This window comes from Zonotrichia leucophrys, chromosome Z (assembly GCF_028769735.1).
Source record: "Zonotrichia leucophrys gambelii isolate GWCS_2022_RI chromosome Z, RI_Zleu_2.0, whole genome shotgun sequence".
Taxonomy (NCBI): domain Eukaryota; kingdom Metazoa; phylum Chordata; class Aves; order Passeriformes; family Passerellidae; genus Zonotrichia; species Zonotrichia leucophrys.
Genome location: NC_088200.1, coordinates 61,100,856 through 61,114,997, shown reverse-complemented (window position 1 = coordinate 61,114,997; position 14,142 = coordinate 61,100,856). Strand labels below are relative to the sequence as shown.

The following is a 14,142-nucleotide window of genomic DNA, read 5'->3' as shown; positions in this document are numbered from 1 at the left end:
ATCCTCAGATATCCCCAAATTAGGGAGGTTATGCATAATATTAGGTAGACACATAATATTAGGTAGACACATAGGATTTGCAACAGTTTGATTAGAGACTCCATCAAATCCTCTCCATCTACTCTGAGAAGCAATTGTCCTGACCTGTCCTTAGACAAGCTGCACAAAGCAAACAGGTCACTGATCCTTAACCCTGACCTGAAGGTTCTTACACAGGATATTCTCTTCTTCATCACTTACAATCAATCCATACTGCTTAATCTCCACTTGGAATTTTTATTTTTTTTTCCCACAACAATCAAATATTTCATGGGTTTCCTAGGAAATGACAATGGAAGGAAAAGAGGTATGAGAGTGTATAAACAGAATAGAACCACTGAACAGTGAATCAGATCCACTTTGTTACGCAGCACTAAGCTGCTTCTCATGTTACTTTAGTAGATGAAAGGACTGGTCCTTATTTGATTTAAATCACTGCTCCATTTAATGCAATAGATCCATACACATGTACGCGAAATTAAAATTAAAAACACATCTGTGGCAAATCAATGTGCCAAATCTACCATAGTCCTTCTGATTCTCTTTTCAGTCTTTCAAACACAAAGACATCCCTACCACATATTTCATTCATAAACTAACTTCTCTGAAGACCTCTGTGTATAGATAATTTGTGACAATACCACAACATAACTACAGCCTTAGCATCAGCAGAAGCAAAACAAGAATAATTGTGGGAGAGTTCTTATATAACTAGGATACTACTGTGTAACTACTGAAGTCATTCACTGGTTTGCTAAAAGAAACTGCTTATCCATAGCAATTTTTCACTCGGTCATACTATAATAGATGCTTCCAAGCATCAACAGGATTTATTTTTCCTTTAAAAAATACCTTCTTTCATTGTGGAATTCCTTCACTGCTTGCATCTGTCATGGTTTAACCCCAGCTGGTGACCAAGAACCACACAGTCACTCACTCCTCCCCCTTCCCCAGTGGGAAGGGAAATCTGAAAGAAAAGTAAAACACACTGGTTTAAGTAAGAACAGTTTAAGAAATGACACATAATGTAATATCATCATCATCATCACAATGATAAACAACAACAACCACAAAAATAGTGATAAAGAGGAATAAAACCCAAAAAATATAAGAGATACACAATACAATTGCTCATCACCTACTGGCCAGTGAAAGAGCCGCAGCTCCTGTACAACTCCCCCCAGTTAATACACTGGGCATGATGTTCTCTGGTGTGGAATATCCCTTTGATCAGTTCAGGTCAGCTGTCTTCGCTGGGCTCCCTTCCAACTTCTTCTGCACTTGTTCATTGGCAGAACATAGGAAACATCAGTTCTAATGGCAACAGCCAAATCACTAATGTTTCATCTACACTATCCTCCTGCTGAATCTAAAACACATTGTGCAATTAGGAAAAAAGCAAATCCTATTCCAGATGAAATCAGGACAACATCAAATATTTCTGAACTTATACATTTCCCATATTCTTTTTCAAATATTCCTGTAATTATGCAGACTGAATAACATAAAGGTAAATCACTTTTGTTCATTATTAGAATTAGCAATCCATAAAGATTCCCACAAGAAGAAAAGCAAATCTGCCTGCTGAATACTTCGTAATTTTTGCTTACCTTAATGGTTAATTCAGTCTTTGTTTTCAACCACCAGTGACCTCCTATACTGTGATTATAGGAATGAGTTCTAAAGGTGGTACTGCGCAAGAGGAAGTCAGCGATACATAGAAACATGGCACTTTGCTAATGCATATTCAGGAACCAACAAAGCACTTCAATTTCAAGCCACAGGGCTTAGTGGCACTTTCTTAGAAGTGTCATTATCAAAGGCTCAGATTGATTCAGACACTTAGAATTTATCCAGTGGTGCCTACCTGCAGTCCTACTACAGCCTGGCCCAAAGACCTGATAGTCAGAGAAGTACATCAGCCAGACCCTGAGAGAAAAATTTCTGCCTTACACCAGCTGGAGTAGTCCTGAAGATGGGACATTTTCCTACCAACACAAGTGAATTCAATCTTCCTGAGAGCTTGTTTTCACAAGAGTGATATCCAGGTATTAGAAAGATTATTTACTTGCTCACAGAATAGTCTTGTTAAGGTTTAGGGCTTGTCATGCTTCAATGATCACAGACCTAGCAGGAGGTTAGCAGAGCTGGGGGAGAATGATGCGCCACTGAGAGTAGACACAAAGAATGCAGAATTTATAGGCCACAAGGTCATCTGGCAGAACTCCCAAGATAAGGAAGTAAAAAAGCCAACACTTCAACGGGGTAAAGGGTAATTCTGGCAAGGGAAAATAACAACCATGGACTCAAGAAACACACTAACTCAAGGAAGAGAAAGACGGAGCGAGCAGACTAATTAGCAAAAGAAGCAAGGGAAAAATTAAACCAAGAGAAGACAGAACACTAATTAATAGCAGAATTATGTAACTTGTAACAAATGAACATTAATGTCTTTGTTTGCTAAAATGTAGAAACAGTAAAAAGCTTTGATAGTCTGTGTGCTGGGTTTGCAGGTTTGTCACCCAGCACGCCTTTCTAGCAGAACTCTAAATAAATCAAGTACCTCAGCTTTGTGTGTGGATCAGCCTCTTGCATTAACAGGTGAAAGAACCCATTTTGGGACAACAATCTAGGTGATCCAAATGGGAACTATAAAGCCTTCCCTTGCCTGGATCACCTTGCTGCTACCAGCAAAGGAGAATCAGATCAAATAGAATTTGCACCAGTTTGGTTGGAGACTCCGTTAAATCCTCTACCAGCATCGAGGTGGTGAGCAACTCAAAGGTAAAACACTCCAGAGATATTTGAACAAGGGCAAAAGTGATGTGAATTTCTAGACTGGTGAGTATCAAATTTCATTTTGTTGTAATTGATCAGTGCGAGCAGTCCTGGGCTGACCAGCGGGATTGGTAGTTGAAAACTTCAAGCTCTGTGTAAATTGGATAAGGAAGATTTGGAACAGTGACTATCACTGTACACAACATAAATAGTGTGTGAAAGAGAGGAGGTGTCCTCCTATCTTTGCTGACACAAGGTCAGGGCACTGTGTAAATATCAACAGGGCATCAGAACTGGGAAATAAATAAATAAATGCCTAGGCATTAAAATTGTTACAGACAAAACTGTGTGATGGAAGAGAGGGCTTTTCCTTTCTCTGACAACAAGGAGTTGGACCAGAGAGTAAAAAATTATTTGTATTAGAAGTCTGGAACCTAAGGATAATGGAATTGGGCAATGGAGTATTGGCAAACTAGTCCAACAATTCTACCCTGTAGCTCTTGGGGTTTTATTTTGAAAAGCTGGGGAAGATCCAATGACTAAAGACAAAATGCGTACATACTGTAAGCAGTAGTGGACATCTTATAAATTGGTGAATGGGAAAAATGGATTTTTGTGGTTTTATTTTAGAATTGATGTTTTGTTGCTGACTTGGTAAATGGGTTTATGCTGATGCTTTTATGACACTGTATAGAGACCCAGGTATTCAGAAAAAGTGTATGTTGGGAGGAGATATGCTGATGTCATGTACTAAGGCAAAGGTCATGTGTTGCAGGGGGGGATGAGGCAGAAGATGCGTGTTAGTTCCCTCCTTTTCCCACCATATAACATAGGAGTGGGGATGGATGAAGAGAATATGGATCAATATAAAGAACATATAAGAAGTATGGATTTTAGTCCTTTTGCTGGCCAGACTCAGGGAAATAAGCAAGCAGGGATACAACAACTTTAAAAAAAGCGGCGGGGGTCTGCCAGGTTTTATACATGTCCTTTCTTATATTTCATAATTGTCAAATTGGAAGTGATCTGTTGGTTTCAGCTTTTGAAAACTGTTAACCTAACAGTTAGGTTACCCTAGCTGGGGTCATACTTAGGCTAGACTGATTACCATGTTACTGTGGAAAGAAAAGAGACTGGCATTACAAAGGTGAAAGAAACATGATAGCCCCAAGCAAGGGGCTTGGGGCCTGAAAGGCCCCACTTCCCCTGCACAAATACACACACACACTCTTCTGGCCTAAATCAATGTGATATTTGTAGGCAGTAAGGGTCACTGAAAACATGGAAACATTATGATGCTGGAGAAATTTTTTACAATGAATGAGGGGACCAGGGGAACATATCAAGGAACCTCCAGGAGACCCTGTAGTTTCAGGAAGACCAGAGAAAAAAAAAAAAAAAGAAATTTTTATAAATAGCAGAGACACATATTGAGTAAAAACTATCTGTAAGGGCGAAGGGAAGCTACAGCTTCTGATTTTTGGGGCAGCTTTATGGCCATTCCTGCAACTCACAGAGTAGCCAATTGGAGACATTAAACTCACTCATGAGTTTCTATATGCCAGAATGTTGCTGTCTTTTCTAGGATGAGATTTATTATGCAAGTTAAATGCTTGAGTCAGAAGGCCCTATACATCTCACAAGGTAAGGCACAGAAGGCTTAATAGTGACCCAGACCTCAGAGGAACAAGAGAGTCAGAAGGAACAGGATTTAAGAGCAATAAACCAAATAACTGTGGACGATTACTGATGTGACTGGTTTGGATTTAAAAGACGCTTTCTTCTGCATTTCAGTGGATGAGCAGAGCCAGATTCTCTCACAAACCAGGTGAAAGAACCCACTTTGAGACAATGGGAGGAGGCTTCAGAACAAGAATATTCCTACTCTGAAATGTAAGGCATTCCCCTTTTTTAGGTAAAAGCATGCTTTCCTTAATGGATTTAAAAACTGAGGCTGATTCATCAAGTGATGGAGTAGAACAAAGCTTCTCTGAACAGTGAACTATCAGAGATTTTGGAGAAAACGGCATCTGTCTCAAGAGTTGTATATACTTCTTTTTTTTGCCAACCTAGTCATAGCAACATGTGCCCCTAGTGATTCAATGATTGTGTCAACAAAAAGGTTATTTTGCTAATAAAATTTAAGCCATTGCCCAAACAAAACAATTTATCCTACTAAAAAGATATTTGTTCTTAAATCAATAAAATTACATCTTGCTTTGGTTGCATATCTGTTGGCCAGGGATGTGATTATCTTTTACTGTCTTTGCCAACTTAAGCACAAAAGTAAAATTTTTCAAGCAGGATCACCAATTCTAGTAAGAATATAAGATGAAATGTAGTTACCACATTCTAACCTGCTAATCTGCCAATATCCTGTGAATCACTGGATTGACTGATTTACTCATTTTTCAATTAAATACAGCAGAAATGAGCAAAACCTTTGCAACTGTGTGAAACTGAAATAAACAGTAAACCTTGGCAGGACCATAGTTGTTAGAAAGAGCAACTCCCACACAGTGAGTAATACCCAGCGTGTTGTACAGATGAAATAAATTGAGAGATGTGAAAGAGAAGCATGAAAGCAAGATAAGACAACCAAGAAACTGCAAGCTTACAGATCTGCAAAAAGGAAAGGAAAATAGTGCTGACTGCTTCATCAGCATGACCATTATGGTTCAGAGAAGTTTACTGCAAATTTGCATGATAATGGCACTGTACATCAAAATCTCACGTTCAGTTTGTCTTTTCCAAGGACACAAAGTGAACTACCATATCATGAGCTTTCTGTGGAAAATGGGTGGTTATTTTCCCCAGCAATGTCTCAGCGAAACAACTGATTTCAGATTCCCTGTAGAGATTACCAAGGTCACAGAGAAGAACATCACAAGGATCATCTATGAATTTCTTCAACACATCTTCCAACTATTTAGCAAAAATCTTCCTGTTGATGTTTGGAATACAAGCAAGATTGAGAGCTTCCAAAATGGAATTCATCATCAAATTGAAGAACTGGAGACATGTTTGTCAGAAGAACAATCAAAAGCAAGAAACAGTTTTCAAACATGGATCCTAAAAAGCTCGACATATAGCATAAAAAAGTACTTTCAAAGAATCACCAATTTCTTAAAAGATAAGCAATACAGCCACTGTTCCTGGGAAGCAGTTCAAATGGAACTGAGAACATGTCACAGAATTTTTGACAGTCTTTTGAAAAAAAAAACTACATAAAGAGGTAAAATCTTCTATGTTTTGTTTCTTTTTAATAATATAATAATTTCCCTCATCTTGATATGTTTTTCATATCCACATTTTAATAATTTTCAAATTGACAGTTGGGACATGGTTTCAAAAAACATTCAGTGCTCTAAGTTAAACATGTAGAGTACTCAAATGAAAGGGCATTTGATATCATTGCTTCTGTAGGTCTTTAAAAAGACAAGTGGATATTGCTCCTGTATTGTTTCTTTGCACTATTTTAAAAAGGTTTTGTAGTCCTTCCACATAAAATAACAGTTGATTTACAACCTGAAAAATTTACATACATTACTGCATCGATTTTTTATTTGCAGTACTTTCACTCAGGAAAAAAGTACAAGATGCAGACATGCATAAGGAAGATGGACCTTCCTGTAGTCTTATGCATTATGAAGATCTTATTTTACAAAAGAAATGAGAATGTAAGATGACCAAGACATCTTTAAACTCAAAAAATAATGACAGGTCCTCCCAAACAAGAAAAGTCAATTACCAGCTTTGATCTTTATTTTTCAAATATAATTGTCTCCACAGCCTATGGAGATATATTTATATATATGAAATATACATATATGAAATAAATATACATGTACTATATATTTATATTTTTATATATATAGACAGATTTATATATATAGCTTTCTGTATATATACAGCACATTGAATAACTATAGCATAGAATTTCAGGACATGTTGATTCACAACACTATGTAAAATATGTATGCATTCAATGTTCTTCAAGTTCATAAGCAGAAAAAATTAATCTGAAAAGAATTACTGTATGAACACATACTAACAAATTTCTTCCATCCCTCTTCCATCTTTCTTTCCTTCATTCAGGCAGAAAATCATGCAGTACTTCAAATTATCATCTTCATCAGTTTAACCTTTACTTAAGACACCTTGAATACCCTATGGTCTCTATATCACTCCCTACTCATTTGAAAACTGAACGACCTCTAACATGGATTTTTTCCACCTCAGATTTCATATAACTTCAAGTATATCTCATTTCTCATGTATTTTCATCATAAATTGAATATGTCAAACTTGAATGTAAGAAGGAGTTAAAATATGTCCATGACTTCTGGAACTGGGGAAGAAAAAGGGATTATTTTCACAAAAAAATGTATGTACTGTTACCATTACCTGCAGAATATTGAGATTTTGCTAAGAAGTTTAATGGCTGGATTGTAACTTGGGTTGCCTTCCTTTTTCTTAATTCAAATGAAGCAGATATTTAAAAATCCCTTCTCACTTGGGGGGGGGGGGGGGGGAAAACTGATTCTGCATGCCGCTATGGCAATGAATTGGGATAATTCCTTATTCCAGGAATGCAACAACAGGGTATTTACAACTGCCTAATTTTAGGCATCCAAATTAGACACTGGGCTAGGGAAATCAGGCCCACTCACTCCCCTCTCATATGCTCCTTCTTTACAGAGACAGGGAGGAAAGAATGGGCTTCAGACTCCTGAATACAATTCTGCTTTCAATCACCAACAGGAGAGCTCAGTTCTTAACTGGTTGTATGGGGAACATAAGACAAGTTTGGCACATAGATAATGTAACATTCCCAACTTTATTAATCAGTCTCTGTTTTATTAATTTAAACACTTCGCAACTATGTTGACACTGAAGTGATATTTGATGTCTGCAAAATATGTTCAAGTACACTTAACTCTGATTTTTTTTTCCTTCATTTGCTGCTTTTAATGTGTGATTACTGTGGGGAATTAATGTAAACCAATTTTGGATGCCAAACTCAAGCAAGTTGACAAACTGAAGGCTGTGACCTTGAGGTTTCCCTATGCATAATGTATCAGGCAAGATGACATAAGGTTGTATGAATGTACCTATGTTTATATTTTACTTTCTTTGCTCTGCTCTGCACTTAGATTCCAGTCTCTAAAAAGCCAAGAGTCAGCACAGACTTCAGCAGCTATGACTAGTAACAACCTTGCACAGCCTAGTGGATTCCAACTGGATTCTATCAGTTCTCCATGGAATCACAGCATGTTTTGGTTAGGTAATGACAGCACCTTGACCTAAAAAGAGCTCATCCCTGGACAGCATGGAAACATTCCCTTCCTCCATCTGCTCTTCTGGGGAGGAACCTCAATGAACAGAAAAAAGATATGCCTATTAACTCATGCATTCCTCATTGTCAGTTGTGACTCACACTTCCAAAATGCAGGCTGCCTGGGCTTTTTTGAAAGAGGGGAAGAGAGACCTCATCAGATCATAATTTGGGGTATCCAGGTAAGCTTACCTAACTGACATCAGCTAAGCTTTTATAGGGAACACAGCTATTTAAGAACTGCTCGTACTAGCTCTCTGTAAAAAATCTGTACTTTCACAAGTTACAGTTAACTGTATCTTATAGAAGAAAAAAGAAGTAACTGTAATCAATACTATTTTCACATTTCTCACCTGGAATTCAGTCTTAACCCTCCTTGAGGAAACAATATGCAACTTTCTACTCCTGCAAAAACTGAATATGGTCTTCTACTATTTAAAGTCAAATAGCTAAGTATTGCCTTTTTTTTCTTTAAATGAGTACTCAAAAATTAAGTACTGAACGTTCTCATGAAAAATTCTAGACTAATGCTGTTACACATATCTCTTACAATTAAACTTTTTGTAACTTTCTATCATTGCTGTAACTGGAGATCAAAAGAAACAAAACCATGTCTGTTTGTTCAGGTTTTTTTAGTGTATTGGCTTCAATATATCTGTGAATAGACACCACTTCAATGTCTATCTTCATCAAGCACTCTAATACCATGCCGGTGGGGGGAGGGAGGGAGACACTAAAATGGGAAAGTGAAAATAATTACTAATTATTAAAACTAGTAAAAATTTCAAAGCCACTTAAAATTTCATTTAAGAAAAAAAAAGAAGAGACTAAATTTCAAGATCTTCTTTATTTTTTTCCCTGGTTAAAAGAAGAAAAAGTTAAAGCTCCTAGCATTTGTACTGTATTATACTGATCAATGAAAGGTTGGATTACTTTGAAATACAGACAGTTGTGAGCTGGAAAAGATAAACTGCAATCCTGCTGAGATGAAGAGCTGAAGAAAGGAATGAATAACCAAAGGGCAAGAAATCAGCTCCCCTCACACCTTTCCAGTTTCAGGACACTGGAAGTGCCACCCAAGTCAATGCCTGGTATGAGGGCTCATGAGGCTGCTTTAAACACCTGCTCAGCACCCTCTCCAGAGGGTGCATTCTTCTATCTGCTAGAATTTGCTTTGAAACTTTAGAGTGGCATAATTTTTTTTTCATTTTTTCTATACCCAAACAAAAATCCAAGATCCAAAACTAATGCTCGCTGCAGTGGAAAGAGAGTTGTTATTAAGACAGAAGTGGTCATCTATTACCAACCATCTGGATGTAGTGCATGCTATTATCCACAGAATTCACTATATTCTTTCTAAATTAAAAACCTATACCTTTTGTCAGCATAAGGGTATGTTGAATCTTCAAAATAAAAAAAAACTTTTTATTTTTTATTTGATTATATTGGTGTGGTAAGCAAATGCCTTCAACAGCAGAAGCAGCAGATGTCTTAGATTAAAACTGATGACAGACTTCCTAGACCAAACAGTTCTTAGAAACTCTTGGCCAAAGAGCCCCCTGCTGTTAAAAAGTGTGGTCCCATTAAGCTACTTGATTAGGCTAAGTCCCCTGTTGTCCTTCCAGGGGAAATCAAACAACAGTGATGGTTCACAAGACCAGATGACCCAGTTTTACATTCTTTCTTCCTCCCTTTCCCTCTTTCCAATCTCATATCCTTGTCCTGCTTTAATAGTTGCTGAACCTTTTATTGAGCCCATCAGACAAACAAAAAATTATCCAAAATACCCAAACAAATAAAATCCATAGTTTTGTTCAAAGGTAAAGCTTTAAAATCAGAGAAGAAGACCCACTGCATATGAGAACTAGCATGAAAGAGAAAGGGGAGTGTTGCAGCAAGATTGAGTAGCAAGAACAGTGAGCAAAACCTCCTCTGCTTTTCTTGTCTGGTAAATGACTTTAAAAGAACCTCTCAGTTACACCACATATAATTGATCTTCAGCTGTATCTGCAGTTCCTCCGTAAGTATTTCTCCTTTAATATACTAATACGCTAATTACCCATCACCACAACCTTAGTGGCATAGCACAGTATAGTTTCTCTGGAAATAAATTTACTTCTGCAATACTCAGCTTAAAATTCCAGTTCTAGCTGACTCATTTTAGGTTTCTCTCTCCATCTTATCTGGACAGTTCTTGCCCAAGTCACTGGCTCAGAAGAGGCTCACAAGACATTAATCTATCTGTCAAAGGCGCCAAAGCCTCTAATTCTGAGATAATACCCTAAAACAGAAAACTGAAAACAGCATTGTGTTTTGTCTAAAAAATTCCATCTGAAATCTCAGTTTACCTAACTAGTGACAAAGACTAAATATTAAACAAAGATGAGCACCATGTTTGTCCTATAAAATTTTTAAACAATTGCTATTCCAAATTACTCTGTGGTCCTTGTTCCCAGGGCACTATGACCTCTCTGTTTCTCTCAGTTTCTGTTCCAAAACACAAATACCTTCCCCAGGGGCCTAAGGATTCCAGGTACTTTGCTGGCAGTTAATAAAGAATATTTTTCAGGAAACACCAGCAAAGAAACTGAAGTGATCTGGTCCAGTCCCAAGTCTCACATCACTCGCTAATGCGTTCTAAGCAGCATCAGCTACTACACCAACACACCAGCAAACTGCATAAAATCATCACTGCAAGAAGCTTGATGCCAAGCAACATCCTGCCATTCTGCACCCACCTCCTTTTCTCTTAGCACTTTCTGGATTTCAGTATTGCTTGACTGTACTCTATCTTGTGCTCCTTTTCTTTCTACCCTACAGTCCACTTTCAGATGTGTGTATTGTCTGTTTAAAAAACATCAGTTTCCTCCTTCTGGTGTTTTTTGGGAGTTTTTTAAGATTTGTTTTGCCTTTTTTTTGTTTTTTGTTTGTTTGTCGTTGTTGTTGTTGTTCTTTCATTTGGATTTTTTTGGGTTGTTTTTATGTTCTCATAATGCTCCTTTCTGTGTGCCATGGAGCAGGGAAGCATAACCTGTTCACAGGTCACAATTACTGGTTCACTCAGAGACTTGTGCAAATCTTTAACAACATGCTTTGCTGTGGAAAAGCAGGAAACAGGCTCTCCTCTACCTACTGCAGTGCAACCAGCACACAAATTGTCCATTTAGGTATGTCCAGAACATTGTATCTCACAAGTGAGATATCTCAGAAGCATCTCCTATTAAATACAATTTATATCTGTGTGTAAAATACAACTGAAAATCTCGGAGAACAGAGGCAATCCTGATGCCTATATTAAAAGTTGCTGAAATTTAGGCAGGGCTGGGAAGAGTCCTCAAACACCTTTATCCTTCAGAACACCATACAGCGATTCAATCAGAATATTTTATTTATGAAAGCTGTATACACACAACCAATCCCAGAACAGGCTGATTTGACCATCAAATGGGAGCAAGAAGGCTTCTACATCTTCAAATGCCGGCTGGCAGCAGTCTTGCCAGAAGACAGATGATCTGCAGGGTCAATCACCTTCAAGCAGGACTCTCCAGGAGCCTTTGCCTGGCCTTGCACTGCAGTTCTCTTTTAAGCCAACAGCGGGTACCTCTAGGGCGTGTGAGTCCTTGCACCGGCAATTAAGCATTTCTCTGTAACAAGCCCTGGGTCCGTCTCTGAGACAGCAGCTGTCAGACTGTCACACTGTGACTGCAAAGACTTGCAGGGATTTCAAATACTGTGTTCCACTAGCGAACAAATACTTTAACACAAATCATTTTTCCTTGAGAAACCCTGCAAACCGAAAGCAAAATCCAGCACCCCGAGCCTGTGTCTTCACAACAGACCTGGCAGATCAGCTGCACGGCACGTTTCTTGAGACACTAACTTCGCACACAGCATTAAAGAACGGGCAGCAAAATTGCCCTTTTTAAGAGGCTGTGCCTCAGCATTTGCCACGGAAGACGACAAGCTCCCGGCTGAGACTCCCACCCATCTGCTCAACACGGTTACAACAGGACCAGCACGCAGGGCTCCGGACCTCGCCTCCCTGCGCCAGAGCACGGTGCGGAGAGGCGGCGGGAGCTCTGCGCCCAACCCAGCCCAGCCCGGCCCGGCCCCGCTCGTCCGCCCGCGCTTGGGCACCCGCCGAGGGCAGCAGGTCCAGAGAGCCCGCGGGTCCCGCGCAGCAGCGGGCCGGCTCCTGAAGCTCTGGAGGAAGAACACAGAGACCTACCTCTGAAAGACGGGATGGGGAAAAGGGAAACGAACAAATAAACAGATAACGCACACCCCCTCCCCTCCCAGGGAAAAAAAAAAAAAAAAAAAGGAAAAAAAGAAAGAAAGAAAGAAAAAAGAACAGTAAAAGGAAAGAGGAGCACTTGGGAAAGCGCACCTTCGCGCGGGCTGCAGCCCAGCCGCTGCTGCTCGGAGCGGAGCGCGCTCACCAGCACCATCCCATCCTCCCAGGCAGCGCCCACCACCTGTCGTTCCGGCCGGCACCAGGGGCACGTTCCGCCCCCGCCCGCCCCCGCCTCAGGAGAAGGCTCGGGGGCGCCAGGGCAGCGCGGCCGCGGGGCACCAGGAGCCCCACCCCGCGGGGCCTGCACCGGCCGAGCCCCAAAGCACGCAGTCCCCGCGGGCTCGGAGGAGCTGAGCAAGGCTGTCACCTCCGCTTGGACCGAGCGCAGCAGGGAGCGGGCGAGCCGCTCCCGCACCACGAACGCGTTCCGCTCACGGCGGAAAGTTTGTGGGCGGCAGGACCGACCCTCCACCCTCTCGTGCGCCGGCCCAGCCTTACCTCCCACCCCTGTGGGCGCCGCCGCTCCTTCAGGTGCCTTCCTCGCCGGAGGGCCGGGAAAAGAACGCAACAGCCTGGTTTGGCTCCCCCGCGTATAGTCGAGTCGAGTTGGCTCGGATCGGCTCCGCTCGGATCGGCTCCGCTCGGATCGGCTCCGCTCGGATCGGCTCCGCTCGGATCGGCTCCGCTCGGATCGGCTCCGCTCGGATCGGCTCCGCTCGGATCGGCTCCGCTCGGATCGGCTCCGCTCGGATCGGCGCCCGTCCCGCCCCCCCGAGCGCCACCCCCGACGGCCCCGGGCCCCCGCGCAGCCCTACCGCAGCGGAGGGCGCCTCCTGGCGGGCATTGCGCCCCTGCCCGTGCGCGGCGTGACCCGGGCCCAGCGCGCCCCGCGGCTCTAGCACACAGTCCCCCTGCCCCAGCACACACGGCCCCAGCACACACTGCCCCTGCCCCAGCACGCACTGCCCCTGCCCCTGCCCCAGCACACTCTGCCCGGCCCCAGCATACACGGCCCTGCCAGAGGGTCAACCCGTGTCCCTCGGAATCACAGCCCATCCTGAGCTGGGAGGGACCCACCAGCATCATTAAATCCAGCTCCCAGCCCTGCACAGGATATCCCCAAGAGTCACAGCTGTACCTGAGAGCTTTGTCCAAATGCTTCTGTCAGGCTTGGTGCTGGGGACCCTGTTCCAGTACCCAACCACCCTGTGAGTAAAGAACCTTCTTCTGATAGGCAGCCTAAACCTTCCCTGACACAACTTCAGGCCATTCCCTTGTGTCCTGTCACTGGTCACCTGATTCACGGACTTTGTGAGTTTGTGACACTGGTCACAAATTCATATTCTGGAGAGAAAAGATCAGTGCCTGCCCCTCCTCTTCCCCTTACAAGCAAGTTGCAACTGCAATGAGGTCTCCCTTCAGTCTCCTTTTCTCTAGGCTGAGCAGGCCAAGTGACCTCAGCTGTTCCTCATTTGGCTTCCCTTCAAGGCCCTTCACCATCTTTGTCATCCTCATTCACACCCTCTTTAATGGCTTTATACCTTCTGTTATGGCACCCAAAACTGCACACTGGTCTCCAGACGAGGCTGCCCAACTGCAGACGAGAGCAGGACAATTCTGGGAAGAGACCACTTCTGGGAAGAGACCTAAAACCTAAATTAGATTTTAGGAGAAAACCTAACTTCAGTTTAGG

General features: G+C 41.7%; 1 protein-coding gene across 2 annotated transcripts in view; it reads right to left on the bottom strand.

Annotated features, from left to right (window-relative positions):
- MOB3B (MOB kinase activator 3B) overlaps positions 1 to 13,199 on the bottom strand; it is an 86,735-nt gene extending 73,536 nt beyond the window's left edge. The window contains exons 1-2 of one of the 2 annotated variants that reach the window (XM_064736130.1): positions 12,948 to 13,199; positions 892 to 1,006 (exon numbers count right to left, since the gene is read on the bottom strand). The gene's annotated coding sequence lies outside the window, so the exon portion shown is untranslated. Of the gene's footprint in view, positions 1 to 891; positions 1,007 to 12,542; positions 12,832 to 12,947 lie in introns of those variants that run through there. The other variant, XM_064736131.1, reaches the window with a different exon arrangement.
- Positions 13,200 to 14,142: the final 943 nt, after the last annotated feature.